At 35.8% G+C, this 20,681-nt stretch overlaps 1 protein-coding gene across 1 annotated transcript in view; it reads right to left on the reverse strand.

Annotated features, from left to right (window-relative positions):
• The window catches only part of LOC109611893 (uncharacterized), a 349,779-nt gene that overhangs the window by 115,648 nt on the left and 213,450 nt on the right, over positions 1-20,681 (reverse strand). The gene's annotated exons all lie outside the window — the stretch shown is intronic.

The following is a 20,681-nucleotide window of genomic DNA, read 5'->3' on the forward strand; positions in this document are numbered from 1 at the left end:
ATTTTAAAAAAATATTTCTTTATTTAAAATTAATTTCCTTCCCTTTGCTTTGCTTTGGGCCACTGTCTGCAATTATGCAAATGTTTCACAAAAATTAACTGAAATTATTTTTTAAAAACTTAAGTTTTTATAACTTATGAAACTATATTTTCAATTTAAAATTGATTCTCTTGATTTATGCTTTGAGCCACTGTCCTTAACTATGCAAATATTTCACTTGAAGTGAACCTGTTTAGCATAAAGTGGGCATTAAAGTGGCAAAAAAAAAACACCAAAAAAACAAAATAACCAAACGCCTTTAGAGAAACCATAACAACAACAGCAAAAAAAAAATACATTCAAATAAATATTGCGCTTTTCGTTGGTGTTGTTGGTTTTGGTTGTCGATTTTTTTTTTCGTTAAAAAAAAAACAAGAATAACAACAACATTTACATAAATATGCATTTGGCAAAGTGCGTGTTTGGCTGCACAGATGTGCAGCACTCAGAAGAGAAAAAAAAACGAGATATGCATCAGCCAGGAAAAATTTGCTGAAAACACGCAAGAAAAACCAAATTTTCACAAATGGTTTATTTTGTTTTGGATAAAAAGAGAAATTGGGCTTTTCGACTTTTTATGGAAAATTGTGAAACAATTTTTTTTTTGAAAAAAATTGGGATCCTATTTTGAAGAGAATTTTCTTAAAAAAATCATTAGGCCGGAATTGTCTCAAATTCGTTCGAAAAAAATTCGGCCTCATGAGATTTTTTTTTCATGGGTCCAAAATTGTTATTTTGATGAGTGCGGCTCCCATCGTTCCCATATTCTTGAGAAAAAAATCTTCCACATTGGTATTTAGCTTATATATAGGTTATGGGAGATTTTGGCATAAACTCACATAAGGTACTGCTTTAACCCTAAATTATGTTTTTAGCATATATGAACTGCTGGCGTTTAGGAAAGATTTAGACTTTTGCTGTCTGCTAGTAAAATTTTATGTTGAGCAATTTTGTGGAATACTTCGACAGGCTACGACGCCGTTTAATGCGAGTTTTGAAGTACATTTCCAAAAAAAGGATCAAAAAGACGATTTTCTTGACTCGTTCGGGGGTTAACATTTTCTATCAAAATAATTCTCGTACTTTTTATCTGTAATATTTACAAAGACATTATATACCTTAAATCAATGGATTCCAAGGAATGTTAATCCGAAAATTTCAAACCTAACAAAGTACAGCTTTAACCCTTAAACGTCTTTCGGATAAATATGAATTTTTGGCGTTTAGGTAAGAACTAGAGCCTTGATGTCTTCTGGGCTCTATAGTAGAATTTAATTATGAATAATTGTGGAATATTTGGGCATGCTACGATGCCGTTTAAAGGGAGTATTTAATCAAATTTTGAAAAAAGTACCAAAAAGACCCCTTTTTGGTTCATTTGAGGGTTAAAATTGTTAAACAAAATAATTCTCGTAGTGTTATCTGCAATAGAATCAAAGACACTATATACCTTAAATCAACTGATTCTAAGGAATCTTAATTCGAAAATGTCAAAACTAACAACGTACGGACTTAACCCTAAAATGTCTTTTGAATAAGTATTAATTTTTGGCATTTGGGTAATATCTACCCTTTAGATGTCTTCAAGGGTCTATAGTAGAATTCCCTGACAAATAATTTTGTAGAATATTTTGACATGCTACCACGCCGTTTAAAGGGAGTTTTTAACCATATTTTGGAAAGAGTACCAAAAAGACCCTTTTGTTGACTCGCTTGAGCGTTAAATTGTTTTACCGAAATAATCCTCGCATTTTGATTTGCAATAGTGCCAAAGACACTATATATCTAAAATCAACGGTTTCCAAGGAATCTTAATTCGAAAATTTCAAAACTAACAGAGTACGACCTTAACCCTAAAATGTATTTTGAATAAATGTATATTTTTAGCTTTTAAGCCAGATCTAGACTTTCGATGTCTTCTAGGGCACATAGTAAAATTCCGTGACAAATAATTTTGTAGAATATTTAGACCTGCTAGGATGCCGCTAAAAGGGAGATTTTAAACAAATTTTGAAAAAAAGGACCAAAAAGACCCATTTGTTGTCTCGCTTGAGGGTTAAAATGTTTGACAAAAATAATCCCCGTATTTTGATCTGTAATAGTGTCAAAGACTCTTTATAGCTTAAATTAACGTATTCCAGGGAATCTTATTTCGAAAATTTCAAAAAAAAAAATGAATGGAGTGGGGAGGGGGAACTTGTCCCCCTTGTCCCAACTTTCATAATCTGCTGGATTTCCGCGCAGTTATTTTTGAGGAATTTTCTTTTTTGAAAATATATTTTCCTTTTTAAAATATCAAAATATTTGTGGCCGATATTTTGTTCAAAAAAAAAAAAAAAAAAAACAACAAAGAAGAAGAGAGCCACACCAACCAGTGGTCACTTCCCTGACAACCATTTTACACTTGGCTTTATTTGCATACGTTTTGCAAGGCTTCCTGATAAACAGATTGTTTATGGCCATGGTGCAAATTAATTTAGTTTTTAGTGTGGCATGCAACAGCCAAGAGTTGTATCTTCGTTAGCAACGATTTTTTGTTCCAGTTGTCGATTGTCTGATTACATGATTGTCTGGCCAGTGGCTGTTATACATTGACACTGAGATTGTTAAGGCTCCTTTTGTTGGTGTTGCTGCTGTCGTTACCATTTGCTTGTGACCAAGCAAATTAAATGCAGATTTGCCTTCCAGCCACCTGATGCAGTTGCCATAGATTTTAAGTTGTCTGCTGGTGTCTTCCTGGGTCTGCATTCTAAGCAGCCTCTTTGTAATTGATACCCTGCTGCACTGCCGTGGAAGATCTTGCATTTCCTGTTGGCCAGCCAGTCAGCCATCCACTTAGCCACGACTTGATTATCATGGCGACAACGTCAATTTCCAGAGCCACAAAAATAATTGCTCCAAGGAGTGTCAGTTGCTGCTAATAATTTCTCTTGGCTGGCTGTCTCTCTCTCTCTATTTCTCTTAATTTGCTGTGGAGACAAGAGTGAGACATGTCGTGTTTATGGTGGCTCCCACTGAGAAAATGAGCTTTGTTTGTTTTCGTAACAACAACAACAACTCTGGCAACTCAAGACGGTAGCCAACATTGAATTGTTGTTGTTGGCCAGCAGGTAGGCGTAAATTTATGTTTACGGATGTAACTACTGTTTGTCGCAGCCGAAGTTGCTGCTGTTGTTGTTGCCTTCCTAATTGACTGTTATTAAGTTGCATCTTGAGGTATGACTGTAGGCTTGCGGAAAATTATGGGTTTTATGTTGCACATGCGTTATTCTTATAAGAAGTTGAAAAGACAAGTATAACATGTCTTGTATGAATAAGAGCATATTGAAAATATAAGTGTTTATGTTTATTAAAAAAATGATTTTCAAAAATTGGTCTTCTAACTTATGGTCGAATTAGTATAATTATTATTTCTTTTTCAAAAATATTATAAAAAACTATAATAAATTCCACTTTGAAATTTTAGATTCATTTTTGGTTATTAAAATTCACATTTTTTCTCAAAACTTAATACATCGTACTAAATTTTCAGAATTTCAAGATTTTATGTATTATTTAAGGTGTTTCTTTTTTGCAAAGAATAATGGACAAATACATCAAAAAGTCTTCAAAACCTTTCAAGTTTACCAAGTGAAACCATTGCAAAATGGACCTACAACTAATTTCAGGCTTTCAACTCAATCCCTTACCTAAATACCAAATTTAGTATCATTTAGTACTATTTATTACATATTTTCAAAATCACCACCGAATTTCAATCCTACCCACTAACAGTGATCCTAATTCGAAATTTCAGATTTCAAGTAGAATTCGCTCAAGCAATAACACATTTAGTACCTTTCGTAAGCTCGCCGAACGAATATAGTGCGTTTATGTACTTTTTGTACACTTCTAGTCCGGACTTCCAAGAACCCAGCCTTATCTCACACCTACCCACCAACATTGACCATACATGCAAAATTTTAGAATTTTAGCTTCAAACGTTTTGCCAGGGTATTGATGAAAACTTAAAAAAATATTTTTAAAAAATCCACCTTTGTAGGAAAAAGGACAAAAATTATTTTTAAATATCCAGGATTGTTGAATTTAAAAAAAAATATTTTTTAATTCTTCCAGGTTTGTTGGAAAATCGATTTTTTTAAATTCCACTAGAATGAACAAAAATTAAAAATATTGACAATTTTTTTTGAAAAAAAAAAACGAAAAAATTAATGAAAAAGTTAGAAAAGAAATTAAAAAACAACAAATTTTGAAATTTTCAAAAAATAAAATCCGTTAAAAATTCTGTTAAAATCTTAAAAATACCGAATGAAGCCGTTATATTAGGCTGTCATAGGCTGTAGCATCCATTACGAACTTCAAATATAAAATTTTTGAAACAATTCCGGTTAATAATGTCACTAAAATCATCAAAATGTCGAATATCGGGAGGTACCATCATATGGGGGCTATACGAAGACGTGGACAATTTTCTGTCATAGGCTGTAGTATCCACTACGAACTTCAAATACCAAATTTGAAACAATTCCGGTGAATAATGTCGCTAAAATCATCAAAATACCGAATATCGTGGGGGTACTGTTATATGGGGGCTTTACGAAGAGGTGGACCTGCAAAGACAATTTTGTGCCGTAGGATGTAGTATCCATTACCAACTACAAATATCAAATTTGAAGCAATTCCGATGTATAAAACAGCTTAAATCATCAAAATACCGAATATCGGGAGGTACTGTTATATGGGGACTATACCAAAACGTTGACCTACATGATCCATTTTCAATACCAAAAGTCCTGCAGACATAATATATATTTGAGCTAAGTTTTATCAACCTACTACATTTCGTTCGGAAGCTAGAGTGATATCCACAGACGGATATACGGACGGACGGACATCGCTAGATCGACATAAAATTTTATGCTGATCAAGAATATATATATATATATATATATATATATATATATATATATATATATATATATATATATATATATATATATATATATATATATATATATATACTAAAAATGTATATTTCGAGGTGTTACAAACGGAATGACAAACTTAATATAACCTCCATACAAATAAATACGTTTGTAAATTACATAAAAATATTACAATGATATTAAAAATATTTAAAAAAAATAAATTATATTGAAAAAATAAATAATATAAAATAATAAAATAATATAAAATAATAAAAAATATGAAAAAATCTATGAAAAAGTTGAAAAAAAAAATTTAAAAAAAAATTTTTTGTTAAAATCGACTTTTGTTGAAAATTAAAAATAAAATAAATAAAAATAATCAGATGAAGAAATAATATTTTTTGAAAAAAAAAACTGGTATATATCTACAGTTGCTGGAATTTTTTTTAATAATTTTTCTTCTGAATTGAACTATTTATGACCATTTGACAATGTCAAGTTTTTTTAAAAAAAAAAAAATAAATAAATAAATAAAAAATAAATAAAATTAAATTAAAAATTAATTAAAATTTTCGGGAAGTAATTATTTGATCTTCTGGATTTTCTATATTTTTTTAATTAATAATATTTGATAGTAATAATTATTTGATAAATCCTAAAACGTCTATTTAAAATTGTTCTCTTTTTTTTCTGTGATTTGATCTTTTTCAGTAGTCCCTGACAGTTCATGGTGGTGGATTTCCCGCCAAACAGCTGAACTCCCATGGATTGCTGCCATTGTTCTGCGACACAAATGGTGGAGGGTATAAAAATAAATATCACAATCCACGTTTGTAGATAACATAAAAAATATAACAATGATATTAAAAGAATTAAAAAAAATAATAAGAAAAAAGTTGAAAAAAAAGAAAAAATCTATGAAAAATTTGAAAAAAAAAAAGTTTTTTTTAAATCCACTTTTGTTGAAAATTAAAAATAAAATAAATAAAAAGTAATCAAAAGAAGAAATAATAATTTATGGGAAAAATAATTTTTCTTCCGAATTAAACTGTCTGTGACCATTTGACGTTAGAATTTTTTCAAAAAAAAAAAAAAAAAAAAAAAAAAAAAACAAAAAATTAAATTAAAAATTATTTAAAATTTTCGGGATGTAATTATTAGATCTTCTGGATTTCCTATATTTTTTAATTAATAATATTTGATAATAATAATTATTTGATAAATCCTAAGATGTCTATTAATAATTCTTCTCCATGAATTTGTGATCTGATCTTTTTCAATTCCTCCTCACAGTTCATGGTAGTGGATTTCCCCCCCCAAACAGCTGAACTCCCATGAATTGCTGCCATTGTTCTGCGACACAAAAGATTTCAACAAATCCCAAAAATGGGGGAATAAAGTTAAGCTATAAATTTATTTCAATATTATGACATAAATTAATTAGCACGTGCCGCCTGTCTCCATTGTCGTTGCGTTGCGTTGCTTTGTTTGCCTCCACAACTGGCCATTCATGGGAGGCTATACGCAATGCAACATCGTCAGCTTCGTTGCTGTCATCATCATTGGCATCATTCTTGTGTCGCCTACGAGTCTTAATTTTTTGCCTGGTTTTTGTATGGCTTCTAAACAATGTCATTCCATGTTCGAAACCCGCATAGATTTTGATCGGTATGAGTTCAATTAGAGGCAAGTTGCTAATACTTCAAAGAGAGAGAGAGAGAGAGAGAGAGAGGGAGAGAGAGAGAGTGGGGTAGAGAGAGATGGAGAAGTCTTGCCTCAAACATTGAGAGGGAATGGGAGAGAGAGTGTGGGGTAGAGAGATGGAGAAACCTTGCCTCAAACATTGCGAGTATCATATTTGGTAAATCGTTCCGAAAAAAAATATCGCCAATGTAAATGTCCGTCCTTGTATTGCCCAAAGAGGTAAAGCTGCGACATCATCCGTCGAGGCACCCAACCACACATTGTGTGTGTGTGTGTGTGTGCCGCAAGATAAATGCACTTAGGAGGTTTCCCCTTTCCAAACTCTTTGTGGCCGGGAATTGAATTCAATAATAAAAACAAAACAAAAACCCCAATTCCGATTCTTTGTTGTGGTTTGACGTCAAATGTGTGGCGCAAACTCAAACACACAACCAGACACACAGCGATCACACGCTGATCGCTCCAGTATCTGTGGCGGCCATAGAGACGACACAAGCCATTCATTTAAGTCTTCTTTGGTGACGACCCCATGGTGTCGATGCCAATGGAGACCGAACATGTCTGTCGTCCGCCTTGTCGTTCAATGAGGCGTAAATTGATCTTGTTAAACCGTAAATAAGGGCAATTATTTGTCTTGGGGAGTTGTTGTTGTTATTGTTTCTGTTTGTTGCATGGAACGTTGTAGCTGGAACACGACAACAACAAAAACAAAAAAAAAAAGGTTGTACTACAGTCATGTTCTGGTGTCGAGCTTGTCATGTAACATCAGTGTGGTTGAGTTCAAGTTTTTTTTGTTGTTGTCATCATCATTGTTGTTGTTGTTGTTTTCAGCACATTCTATTGCGGTTAGATGACCCCTATGAAATATTCACATTGTTGCATGCAACACATATGACGGATTGATTGTCAGAATGAATTGGTTGACATCTGAGAAAAGGGGTCGAAGTGAAAAATAAATTAAAAAAAAAAAATTTAAAAAAATTTTGAATCATTTTTGGGTACAAAAAGATGGAAAAAGAAGAATAATTTGGATATGAAAGAAAGACGGCTTAAAATAGTTTGAAGGTCTTTAGAAATGCCGCCAAGTTAGAAGGAAGTATCTATTATTACGAGTACTTAAAACATTTATTTACTGCGGAAAGGGGTGGTTCTAGAAGAATTTTTAATTCAAAATAATGAAAAATTTAATAGAAGCTTACTGTAAAAAGAGAATTCACTCTCATTTTTTCAAAAAAAAAAAAATAAATAAATAAATAAATAAATAAATAAAAATAAAATAAAATAAAATAAAAAAAAAATAAAACAATAAATAAGTTTCGATGGGTAAAATAGCAAAAATATTCTTAGAGAGATGACCAAGGGGCCAGGTAAGAGGAGTGTATGGACGGACCGGTATAGCCAGAGTGTCTACAGCCCAAGAAGCCTTCTCACGGGTTTTACGCACCAAGGGAATCTATAAACAAGCGCGGACGGATAAGGAGAAATATTTTCAGTGATTTTTTTTTTGATTTTTTAAAGATAAGACAAACCTCGTGGATATTTGAATATTTTGGTACAGAGTCCTATATGTATAAAAAATATTCTAGGACCTCCACTGAGAAAAATCTTAAAATTAAAAATAAATTAAAATCTACGATTGGAGTGTCCATATATAAACACCAAAGTCCAAAATGGGGTCCCCAAAAAATATTCTTAAAAATTCCCTTCGCTGGAAATATCCTTTAAAATCCGCAATCCCCAATAAAACTCTTCTTAAAAATTCATAAATCTCCCCTAAATAGTCTCACAAATCAAATGGCCTTTGCAGGGGGCCTCCCAAATAATTTCCTTAAAAACTAAACCATGAGCCTTAAAAATATTCCCTTAAAAATCCATAAGCCCTTGAGGCGTCTGGCCTTCCCTAAAAATAAGCTTTAAAATCCGTAAATCTTAATAAGTATCACAAAAAAAAAAAAATCTTAGAAATCCACGAGCCTTTGTGGCTCCCGCCAAAAAATCGTTAAAAACTTATGGGCCCTTATAAAATTTTTTTCCAAAAAATATCCCTTAAATTAACAGGCCTTCATGGCTGTCTTAGTTTTTCTTAAAAATTTACGAGCTCTGATAGAACTATCCCTAGAATATTCTTGAAAATCTACCAGTATTTTTAGGAGGTCTTTTCAAAAATATTTTTAAAAATTTTCGGGGCCCTCCTTAAAATGTTGCTTAAATATCGAATTTTTAGTTCGGTTTTACTCATGTTTCGAAGATTAAAAAAAATGCTTAGGCTAGAAGAGATTTTAGCCACAGAAGATAACTGTAATAATCTATCTTATCTCTGGATGACCTGTAGGTTTTTCATCGGTGAGATGGAAGTCCATGGGCTATGGCAAATCTGAACAGACTTTAAGGACCTTCAAACATGTCATCGGCCAAAACGTGCCTCATTGAAATAACGGTTTCAGACCCTAGGTCTCTTTGGACCAAATCCATTTCAGGATATTTGGAGTCGATCTGAGGATGTCCGTCCATCCGTCTGGCTGGTGCATGCGTGCGATAACCCTTGAAGGGATCATCCGATTTGGTCCAAAAAATTGTTGGGTCCTCCTTAAAATGTTGTTGAAATATCGAATTTTTACTTAGAAAGTTTCCATGCATCCATACAATCTCTCTGGTCTCTGGATGACCTGTAGGGTTTTCATGGGTGAGATGGAAGTCCATGGGCTATGGCAAATCTGAACAGACTTTAAGGACCTTCATCTTGTCATCGGGCAAAACGTGCCTCATCGAAATAACAGTTTCAGACTCTAGGTCTCTTTGGACCAAATCCATTTCAGGATATTTGGAGTCGATCTGAGGATGTCCGTCCATCCGACTAGCTGGTGCACGTGAAAACTCGTGAAGGGAGTATCCGATTTGGATTAATTTTCCTCATCGAAAGCGAAAGGATCATTTCAGATTTCGTGCAAACTTTGCAAATCCCAATATGTTTGTTAGTGCTGGGTCTGGTGCGAAAATGGGCAATACCGGATCACTCCATCAAGTACCTCCACCACAAAGGATGAACATTTTGAATAAAAATATCTCTTATAAAATCGGAATAACCATCCGATTGTTTTCGAATTTCACACATCCCAATATATTTTATTTACACAAGATCTGGTGTGAAGGTAGGTAACTCCCCCACAATGGGTTAAAATTTTGAATAGCCATGAATTTCGTAAAAAGTTAAATGAGCATCCGATTTCTTTCAATCATCAGCACATCTCATCAGCACATCTCAATATGTGTTGGTCACAAGACCTGGTATTAATATGAATTATGCCAGGCCACTCCTTCTGGTACCTCACCCCACAACGGGTCATTTTTTTAATAATAATATCTCTCATAAATTATGAAATAAACATAGAATTCTCTTAAAATTTCATATATCCCAATATTTTTACTAACGCAAGTTCCGATATGAAAATGATATATATCCGCCTGCCCCTCTCTCTTATATATCAGAGTTAGTTCAGATGAGAAGTGGATAAACTTAAAACATATGTTATTTAATTGACTTAGGCCGAGGATATAAATTTATTGTCAACACTGACTGATACTTCGTCGTCGTCGTAACCTCCCTGATAACTAAGACGAACTAGAAGAGTAGTGAGTGTACTAATGACTCTGACGGCCTGCAGCTGACCTCTACAATAGCCCTCTTTACATTGAGAATTTATCAACGACTCTGAAGGCCTTCAGCTGGGCCACAAAGACTCTGTGGCCAAATAAGCTCGTTAATATAGAATCAATAGCGTCTTATCTCGTCGATATAGAGTCCTGGCTTTCAAGATCTTATACTCTGACCCTTTGGCCCTTAATGCGTGTATGTTAAAGTCTCTGGCCTTAAGCTCTTCTGTGTGTAATTTTTCCTAGAAATAGGCTTCAATTTTTTTTTTTTTTTGTTAAAGGTTGACTCCATGGCCATATATTTATGTGCTCAGGTCTGCAGGTGCACTATAATGTTTCTAGGCTTCATGTTTTCGTAGTTTCCTTACAGATACTTAGTTATTTAGAAAACATATGTAAATACCATGGGTCTCCGAGACATTTATATGGAGTTCCTGGCACTTTAGCATTTAGATATTTATTCCCTGATCCGGCAGCGGATTTTTATCTACTCTTACGTTTATGGCTCTCTTATGTGGACTTTTAGGCCCTAAGACCCTGTGGCCACCATTTTTAATATTACCCTATGGAATCCTCTATATAGATTTCATGGTCCATACTTCTAATATGTGGTCTTCCTACTGGTGTTATTGATGGTTTTTATAGGTTTCAAAGCCTCTTAGTTCCCTTACAGATACTTAGTGATTTAGATAAATTACATAGTGATCATGGGTCTCCAGAACATTTGTAAAGAGTCCCTGGCACTTCAGCATTTAAATATGTATTTCCTTATCCTGCAGCGGACTCTCTTTATGAACTCTTTAGCCTTATAGCTCTCCTAGGTGGACTTTCTGGCGCTTTAGAGCCTTTACGTAGACCCTGTGGCCATCAATTTTCACATTGGCCTATAGGATCCTCTACATAGACTCAATGGCCCCTATTGCTATTATTTCTTTATTTGTCTTAAATGTTGTTAATTTTTTTCATGTTGTTGTTGTTGTTGTCATTCCACAAATTTCCTCGTTCGACATGATTGCATTTATGTGTCAGTGGGCGAAATTGCTGTTATTTGCTCTTGTTGTCGTTTTTTTTTTGTTGTTGCATTTGTTTCCTTCGCTGCTTACTTTGTAACCAACAAATCTTCACACTCCATTGTCAATTGGCGGCGGCAGTGTCGCTATCGTCCAAATTGTTGCTTCGCCATTCGTGCCACAATGGCGTTGCGTGTTGCTGGTTCATCATTTTCTAATGTGGCATGCAATTGGAATTTATGCTGCAACTTATTCTCACTTATGTTGTTTGGCTGGCACCGCAGCAACAACGGCAATAACAAAAACAATGTAATTGAACATAAGTGCGGGACATATACTCGGACACACACACACATGTAGGGGTTGCAGAGTAGTTTTTTTTATATAGAGAAATATTTTTGTTTTTGGAGAAGTATGCACGACATGAGTGAGCGTGCGTGTGTGTGTGTATATGGCTTTATTGCTATTTCGTGAAAGCTATGATAAATTCTTTAGAATTGGTGGGGACCCCTCAGGGGGGTGGGGGGTCATAAATTATTAAAAGATAATTAATTTCTTATTTATTGGAGCTGTGGTATTTTGTAAGAAACAGTGGGTCATAGTTTTGAAGGAGGTCTGCTCAAAGGAGACATAAAGGTCATCTTCTTATTATTGGAGACCCCCAGGTAATTTTCTTATAGGGGACCAGAAGGTCATTTTCTTATAGAAGACCACAAGGATTTCATAAAGAAGACCACGAAGTCTTTCCAAAGAAGACAACAAGGATTTTTTTTATAGAAGACCATAAGATCTTCTTGTAGGAACCACCATGTCCTTTCATAGAAGCTCATAAGGTCTACTAATAGATGACCACTTATAGACGGCCAAAACGCCTTTTTTTCATGGTAGACCAGAAGGTGTTTCTATAAGTTTCTACTTTATTATTATACCTTCAGCCATGCGGCTAGATGGGGTATATATCATTTGACTCAGCAAAAAATGTGCCTCATCGATATGACGATTTTAGACCCTAGGTCTATTTGGACTAAAATCGTTTCATGACATTTGGAGGCGAACTAGCGATGACCGTCCGTCCGTCTGTCTGTCTGTCTGGTTGGTGTGTACGATATCTCTCAAAGGAAGTATACGATTTGATCAAAACTTGGTACATCGCAATATTATGATCAAACTTATATTGAGTTCGGAGATGGGCAATATTGGACCACTCCTTCTGGTACCTCCCCCCAAAAGGTCGAAATGTTCAAAGAAAATATTTTACTGCACAAAAAGAGAAAAAATCATCCGATTTTGCTCTAACTTTGCAAATCCTAATATTTGCATCAGTGCTATGTTAGGTGCGAAAATGGACAATATCCGTCCACTCCTGCAAGTACCTCACCCACAAAAGACCAAAATTTTCACAGAAAACTATTTTACATATAGAAAAAAAGATAGGGTCCTCCAATTTTGTACAAACTTTGCAGATCCCAATATTTGCATCAGTGCTAGGTCGGGGGCGAAAATGGACAATATAACTCCAGCAAGTACCTCCCCTACAAAAGACCAAAATTTTCACGGAAAACTTTTTTTTCGTTTAGAACAAGAAAGGGTCCTCCAATTTTGTACAAACTTTGCAGATCCCAATATTTGCATTAGTCCCAGGTCAGGTGCGAAAATGAAAGTACCTCCCCCACAAAGGGTCCAAATTTTGAATAATTATAACTCTTGTAAAGTGTGATGTAAGGGTCCGACTGTCCCCAAATTATATAAATCAGAATATTTCTATTAAAGCAAGGTCTGGTGTGAATATGGAATATATCGGTTCACTACTTCTGGTACCTCCCACACAAAAAGGGTCAACATTTTAAAAACCCATGAAGCTGAAACTTGGCACATCTCAATATTTCCCTCAACACAAGATCTGTTATGAAAATGGTAGAGATCGGACCATTCTTTCTGGTACCTCCCCCACAGAGGGCCAAAGTTTTGAATAACAAAAATTAACAAAGAATTCTCTTTATATTTCACACATCCCATTATTTTTACTAACACAAGATCTGCTGTGAAGTTGGAATATATCGGTCCACTCCTTCTGGTACCTGTCCCACAAAAGGGTCAAAATTTCGAATAACCCTAATGCTGATAAACCACGAAATAAACATCCGATTCCATTCAGACTTGGCATATCTCAATATTTCCATCAACACAAGATATGTTATAAAGGTGGTAGAGATCGGTCCACTCCTTCTGGTACCTCCCCTCACAAAGGTCAAAGTTTGGAATAACAAAATTGAGCATGAAATCCGAAATAAGCTTCGGGTTCTTTTCATATGTCACATATCCGAATATTTCTACTAACTAAAGATCAGCTGTGAAGATGGGATGTATCGGTCCACTCCTTCGGGTACCTCCCCCACAAAAGGGCCAAAATTTTGAATATCCATGAAGCTCATAAAACGCGAAATTAACATCCGATCCCATTCAGACTTGGCACATCTCAATATTTCCATCAACCCAATATCTTATTCCAAGATGGTGGAGATCGGTCCACTCCTTCTGGTACCTCCCTCACATAGGGTCAAAGTTTTGAATAACCAAAAGGTTTATAAAATCTGAAATAAGCATCGGGTTCTCTTCATATTTCGCATATCCCAATATTTCTACTAACACAAGATCTGCTGTGAAGATGGAATATATCGGTCCACTCCTTATGGTACCTCCCCCACAAAAGGGTCAAAATTTTGAATATCCATGAAGCTCATTTAACGCGAAATTAACATCCGATTCCATTCAGACTTGGCATATCTCAATATTTCTACTAACACAATATCTGCTGTGAAGATAGAATATATCGCCGCACTCCTTCTGGTACCTCCCCAACAAAGGGTCAAAATTTTGAATACCTATGAGGCCCATAAAACGCGAAATATTTATCCGATTCCATTCAGACTGGGCATATCTCATTATTTCTACTAACGCAAGATCTGTTATAAAGATGGTAGAGATCGGTCCACGCCTTCTGGTACCTCCCCCACAGAGGGTCAAAGTTTTGAATAATCAAAACGGTCATAAAATCCGAAATAAGCATCGGGTTCTCTTCATATTTCACATATCCGAATATTTCTACAAACACACGATCTGCTGTGAATATGGGCTGTATCGGTCCTCTCCCTCCGGTACCTCCCCCAACAAAAGGGTAAAAATTCTGAATTTCCACGAAGCTGATAAAACACGAAATTAACATCCGATTCAATTCAGACTTGGCGCATCTCAATATTTCCATCAACACAAGATCTGTTATAAAAATTATAGGGATCAGACCATTCCTTCCGGTACCTCCCCCACAAAGGATCACAATTTTTAATAACCCCAACGGGCATAAAACCCGAAATAAGCATCCGGTCCTTTGCATATTTCATACATCCCATTATTTCTACCAACTCAAGATCTCCTGTGAAGATGGTATATATCGGCGCACTCCTTCTGGTACCTCCCCCACAAAAGGGTCAAAATTTTGAATATCCATGAAGGTCATAAAACACAAAATTAATATCCGATTCCATTCCGACTTAGCGCATCTCAATATTTCCATCAACGCAAGATCTGCTGTGAAGATGGAATATATCGGCACAAACCTTCTGGAACCCCCCTCCACAAAGGGTCAAAATTTCGAATAAACAAAACGTTTATAAAATCCAAAATATTGGCCCATTCCTTCGGAACCTACTCCGTAGAGGGTCACAATTTGGGTAATCATAAGAAGTGAAAATATATTTAAATAATCGAACATTGGCTAAGGGTATCCATCGGTCGCCAAAACCGATTGAGACTTTTTAACCTGTTTTTAATGGTCGTTATGGCCATAGTTTACTGTAAGTTAAATCTCATGCTTGTAATCGTTCAAATATGGCCTTTGGGTTATATTTTCCTAATTTCCAACTAATTATAGTTTGTGGAAAATTTTCCCAAGATTTTATCCATAATCCCCCAACCCTCCAGCTCTCTTATTCACCAGAAATTTCACAAAACATTTCTCAAATTAATTCACTTATCTTATGACAATATTTGGCAACAAATTTATTTTTTAAAAAAATTCCTCAAAAATTCAACCCCAACCAAAGAAATCTTGAACATTTGGGGGTTCAACAAAATAAACAAGACCATAGGTCAGTAATACCAAACGAGAAGCACACACACGACCATATGCTATGATGTGTGGGAGGAGAAGGGGGAGGAGGAGAAGACCAAATCTTTTTAAATGCCGTAATGTACACAATCCCCCCCCCCACACACACAAACCCACACACACTCACATAAAACTAATGTTTATAATCACATAATACAAAATAAATAATGGAAAGGAGAACTAACCGACAAAAACTATCGAATAAAAATGTAAACAAAATAAACGACAAAAATAGCAACCCAAAACAAGCTGGAAGAACATAAAAAAAACACAATTGAGTCTTCACAAGAAAAAAAACCGCCACTATTAAGGAGCTATTTAATCTTTAAGCGGAATGCCAAAAAGCAGCCATGAAATCGAAATAAAAACCAAAAATTGCTCTCATTTCAGTTGTGGAGATATGCGATAGATTTCCCGCTGGGTATTGAGAAATACACTCAGAAAAAAAGACAGGATGCATTTAGGGTAAAAGACTAGGGTGTTTTTTTTTTACAAGAGAGTAAAAGTGGCAGAAATTCAATATTTGATGGCTGTAGGACCAAGGAGTCTATATATAGTAATTGGAGTTCATCAAGCCCGCCTACAGACTCCTTAGCCTTTCAGGCTTGACTATAGACTTTTAGGTCCTTAAGGCTCGTCAACAGAGTCCAATGTCCCTCAGATTCGTCAGTATTCTCCCTAGCTCTTCAGGATCGCCGATAGACCGCAATCAAACACAGTGGAGTCCATCATCGGCGAGGCGGCCTCCACAGACATGTAGAGAGTCCAGGAAGTCTCCATAAAGGGTATTACGGATTAAGAAATTCTCCCGAAAGGAGTTGGTGGCAAGATGTCTCAACAAAGGATCTGTTCCACCAGCGAATATACATATATTACTTAGCCATGGTAGGTCCATCTTTATGTATTCCTTGTCCCAGAAAACTCCTAAACCAACCAGACACCTTTATTGCTGTTTATTTATAGATTATCTGACGTTCAATTCTCGAATTTTCATTCTGGTCATTTAGACCCTCAATAGACTCCCCTTATCCTTTAGGCTTATTACGGCCTTTAAGTCTGCCTATAGACTCCTTAGCCTTCCAGGATCGACTATACATTTTCTTATCCTTCAATCTCGTCTCAAGGCTTCAGGTTCTCAAGGCTCGTCAGAAGATTTCCATGACATGATTTCCATATTCTCCCTGGACCATCAGGCTCGCCGATGACACTTTGGATCTTCAGGACCGTCATCGAAGTTATCCGACGAATTACCCCGGCATTTTCACAGGCAATCAAAAGTGCCAGGAATTTATTATTGTAAGGCTGTAAAACCAGGGCGTCTATACAGGGTAAGTGTAGACCATCATAAACGAGGAGGCCTCCACAGACAAGTTGAGGGACCTTAGAGTCTCCATAAAGGGGATAAGAGACTCCTGTTATCCTTTAGGCTCATCCATAGATCTCACGACCTTTAAAGCGACCTATAGACTCCATAGCCTGCCAGGTTCGACCATTTTTCGATTTTCTGATCCTTCAGAGGCTGTTCTATAGACTTTCAGGTCCTTCAGGTTTGGCAAAAGATGTCCATGTACTTCAGATTCGGCAATATTTGGATCTTCACGCCTGCCATGAATGATATCGGATGGGTTCCCCGATTGAAGAATAAACACAGAAAAATCCTAGAGGCATTTAGAGAAAAGAAGAGAGGCCGGGGTGTTTTTACAGGAGAGCAAAAGTGTCAGAAATTCATTATTGTAAGGCTGTAAGACCAGGGCGTCTATACCGAGTAAGTGGAGACCATCATAGACGAGGAGTCCTCCACAGACAAGGTGAGGGTCCTGTGATTCTTTATAAATGTGTTGACGGATCATAAAGTCTCCAGAATTGTAATTCGAATCATTGGAATTTTAAATTCGATAATTTCAATTGTAATTTCTAAGAACTTCCGAGGCCGTCTGGGATCTCCTAGATCAGGAGGTCTTCCTAGTACGTTGGCATTTGACTCTCTGGCCAAAACGTTCCCTGGGTATTCTGGCTCGCGTATAGACTGCCAGTCGTTTCCTACATGCTCCCTATTCTTCTAGACTACCTGTCCCGTCAGGCGCAACGAAAAATCTCCTTTAGGTACGTCAATACAATCTATGGACTTCAAGTAGATTCCCTGGCCCAAAAGACTCATCTTAAGTCATACTTGCGGGTTGACTCCTTGGCCCCTCAGACTCCCCTATAACCTCATTTGACCCTTCAGGCTCACCTATGTGCTTCCTGGTCCTTCAAGCTAGTTACTAGACTCCCTTCTAGACTTACTAACCGTTCATACTTGCGTGTTGACTCTTTGGCCATTCAGATCTGCCTATAAGCTCCCTGGAACTTAATGACCATCTACAGATTCCCTGTCCTTCATAGTATTTCTATAGTGTTCCTGGTCTTCCCAGAATGTCTATAGACTCTGTAGCCCTACCAGCTCCTCTATAGGGTCTTTTCAAGACTTAGTGACTATTTATCTCGGCTACAGCTTTCCAAGGCCGTGTAGCCTCCTCTAAAGGCACTCTGGCCTCCTAAGCTTGTCTGTAGACCATCCAGCCCTTCAGGTTCGTCTGAAAGCTCTCTTGGCCTTCTGGCTTGTATATAGACCCTCCAACGCCCCAGACTTTTCTAAGGTCTACCAGGCAATCCTTGTGTTTCTGTAGACTCCCTGGCCTTTGCAGCCTGGTAATAGACTTCCTGGCCCTACCGGCTCGTCTACAGACAACCTGGATCTTAAGAGTCTCATCCATACTCAGAAGCTATTCATTGTCGCCTATGAACTTTCAACGAATTCTAGACTCGCCTAAACGGTTCGTGGCTCTCTAGTTTCTTTATGGACATCCGGATCTCTCAAACTTGTCTCCAACTTCTTAGTCTGACTTATCCAATGATTTTTAAAAACTTTATTAGATTTAGATACCATTTTTATCTATGGATAAATGTCGGCAAAATTTATATCCACGTTATCCAAATCTCAGAAAACAATAATCCACGTTATCCAAATTTCATAAAAAAAATCATCCACATCAAATCTCAGAAAACAATTATCCACGCTATCCAAATTTCATAAAAAAATTATCCACGTTATCCAAATCTCAGAAAACAATTATCCACGTTATACAAATTTCATAAAAATATTATCCACGTTATCCAAATTTCAGAAAACAATTATCCACTTTATCCAAATTTCATAAAAAAATTATCCACTTTATCCAAATTTCATAAAAAATTATCCACGTTATCCAAATCTCAAAAACAATTATCCACGTTATCCAAATTTCAGAAAACAATTATCCACGTTATCCGAATTTCATTAAAAATTATCCACGTAATTTAAATTTCACAAAACAATTATCCACGTTATCCAAGTTTCAGAAAACAATTATCCACGTTTCCAAATTTTATAAAAAAATTATCCACGTTATCCAAATTTCATAAAAAAATTATCCACGTTATCCAAACCTCAGAAAACAATTATCCACGTTATCCAAATTTCACAAAAAAAAAATATCCACGTTATCCAAATTTCATAAAAATATTATCCACGTTATCCAAATTTCATAAAAATATTATCCACGTTATCCAAATCTCGGAAAACAATTATCCACGTTATCCAAATATCAGAAAACAATTATCCACGTTATCCAAATTTCATAAAAAAATTATCCACGTTATCCAAATGTTATCAAAATTATTATCCGCTTTATCTAAAAAGGATAAAATGACCGCAAAATTATTATCCACATTATCCAGATAAAAAAATGTATCCAAAATTATTATGCGCTTTATCCAAATTGGATAAAAAAATTATCCACGCTATCCAAATCGATAAAATGTCCACAAAATTATTATCCGCGCTATCCAAACTGAATAAAACAATTATCCACGTTATCCAAATGGATGAAATGTCCTCAAAATTATTATCCACGCTATCCAAATGGAGATAATGTTACATAATTATTATCCACGCTATCTAAAATTCAACAAAAAAAATTATCCACATTATCCGAATCTCAGAAAACAATTATCCAAGTTATCCAAATTTCATAAAAAAAATTATCCACGTTATCCAAATTTCATAAAACAATTATCCACGTTATCCTAATGGATAAAATGTCCCCAAAATTATTATCCACACTATCCAAATGGATAAAATGACCCCAAAATTATTATCCACGTTATCCAAATCTTATAAAACATTTATTCACGTTATCCAAATTTCATAAAAAAATTATCCACGTTATCCAAATATGATCAAAATTATTATCCGCGTTTTGAAAATGTTATCAATATTATTATCCTCGTTATCCAAATTTCAAATTTCTTCATCTAATTTTTTTCTTTTAAATTCCTTGGTTTTTACTTCGAGTGTAATTACTCTCTTCCCAAATCAGCAGCTGGAAATCTACTCGCAATCCATTTACAGAACAATAAAAACAATCAAACGGAAACAATAACGTCAAATAAACATTATGCGAAAATCGCAAACAGCATCAATGGCAATAACAATAACAGCAGCAACAGCAACAACAACAACAACAACATCAATGCCAACGATGACAACAAAAAAACCAAGGCAATTCCGCCATCAAACAAATCTTCAATTTGAGATGCTGATGACGGCGATGATGATGCTGCTGCTGCTGCGGATGATGCCTCCGAAAAGCAAACAGGCAAAAGTCAAATGGCTAGGAAGTAGAGTCGAGTGGTCCAATACAATTCCTGCTTCTTCGATGAATGATTGTCAAAATCCCTTTTCGTCTCCTTGGCTTGGCTTGGCGTTGGCACCAGATGCTAGTTGGTATTCTTAAAGCGTGCAGCAACAACAACAACAACACCGCCAACGACAACCCAAACAAATTGGCATTTTAACAAGTGGCACTCATTGGGTGATGATTTTCTGACGCGCCTTGGATGCTCTAATTGTGCCCGGCTGTGTCTTCGTTTTCGCAACGTTTTCTGTGTCTGGTGAATTTCTGTAAATGGAGTGGAGAGGCCATAGAATTTGAAGTCTCAACGGAATGAGGCTGGGAAGGAAGGCAGGGCAGGGCAAGAGTAGGAGAGCGAGGCGAGGCAAGACACACAACTAGGAACCTCATGAACCAGTCATGGTGTTGCTGTTCATTTGTGTTTTTGACAGCCGACACGTGCTCTTTGGCGTAGCGACACCCATAATCG

This window comes from Musca domestica, unplaced genomic scaffold (genome assembly GCF_030504385.1).
Source record: "Musca domestica strain aabys unplaced genomic scaffold, Musca_domestica.polishedcontigs.V.1.1 27, whole genome shotgun sequence".
Lineage (NCBI taxonomy): Eukaryota > Metazoa > Arthropoda > Insecta > Diptera > Muscidae > Musca > Musca domestica.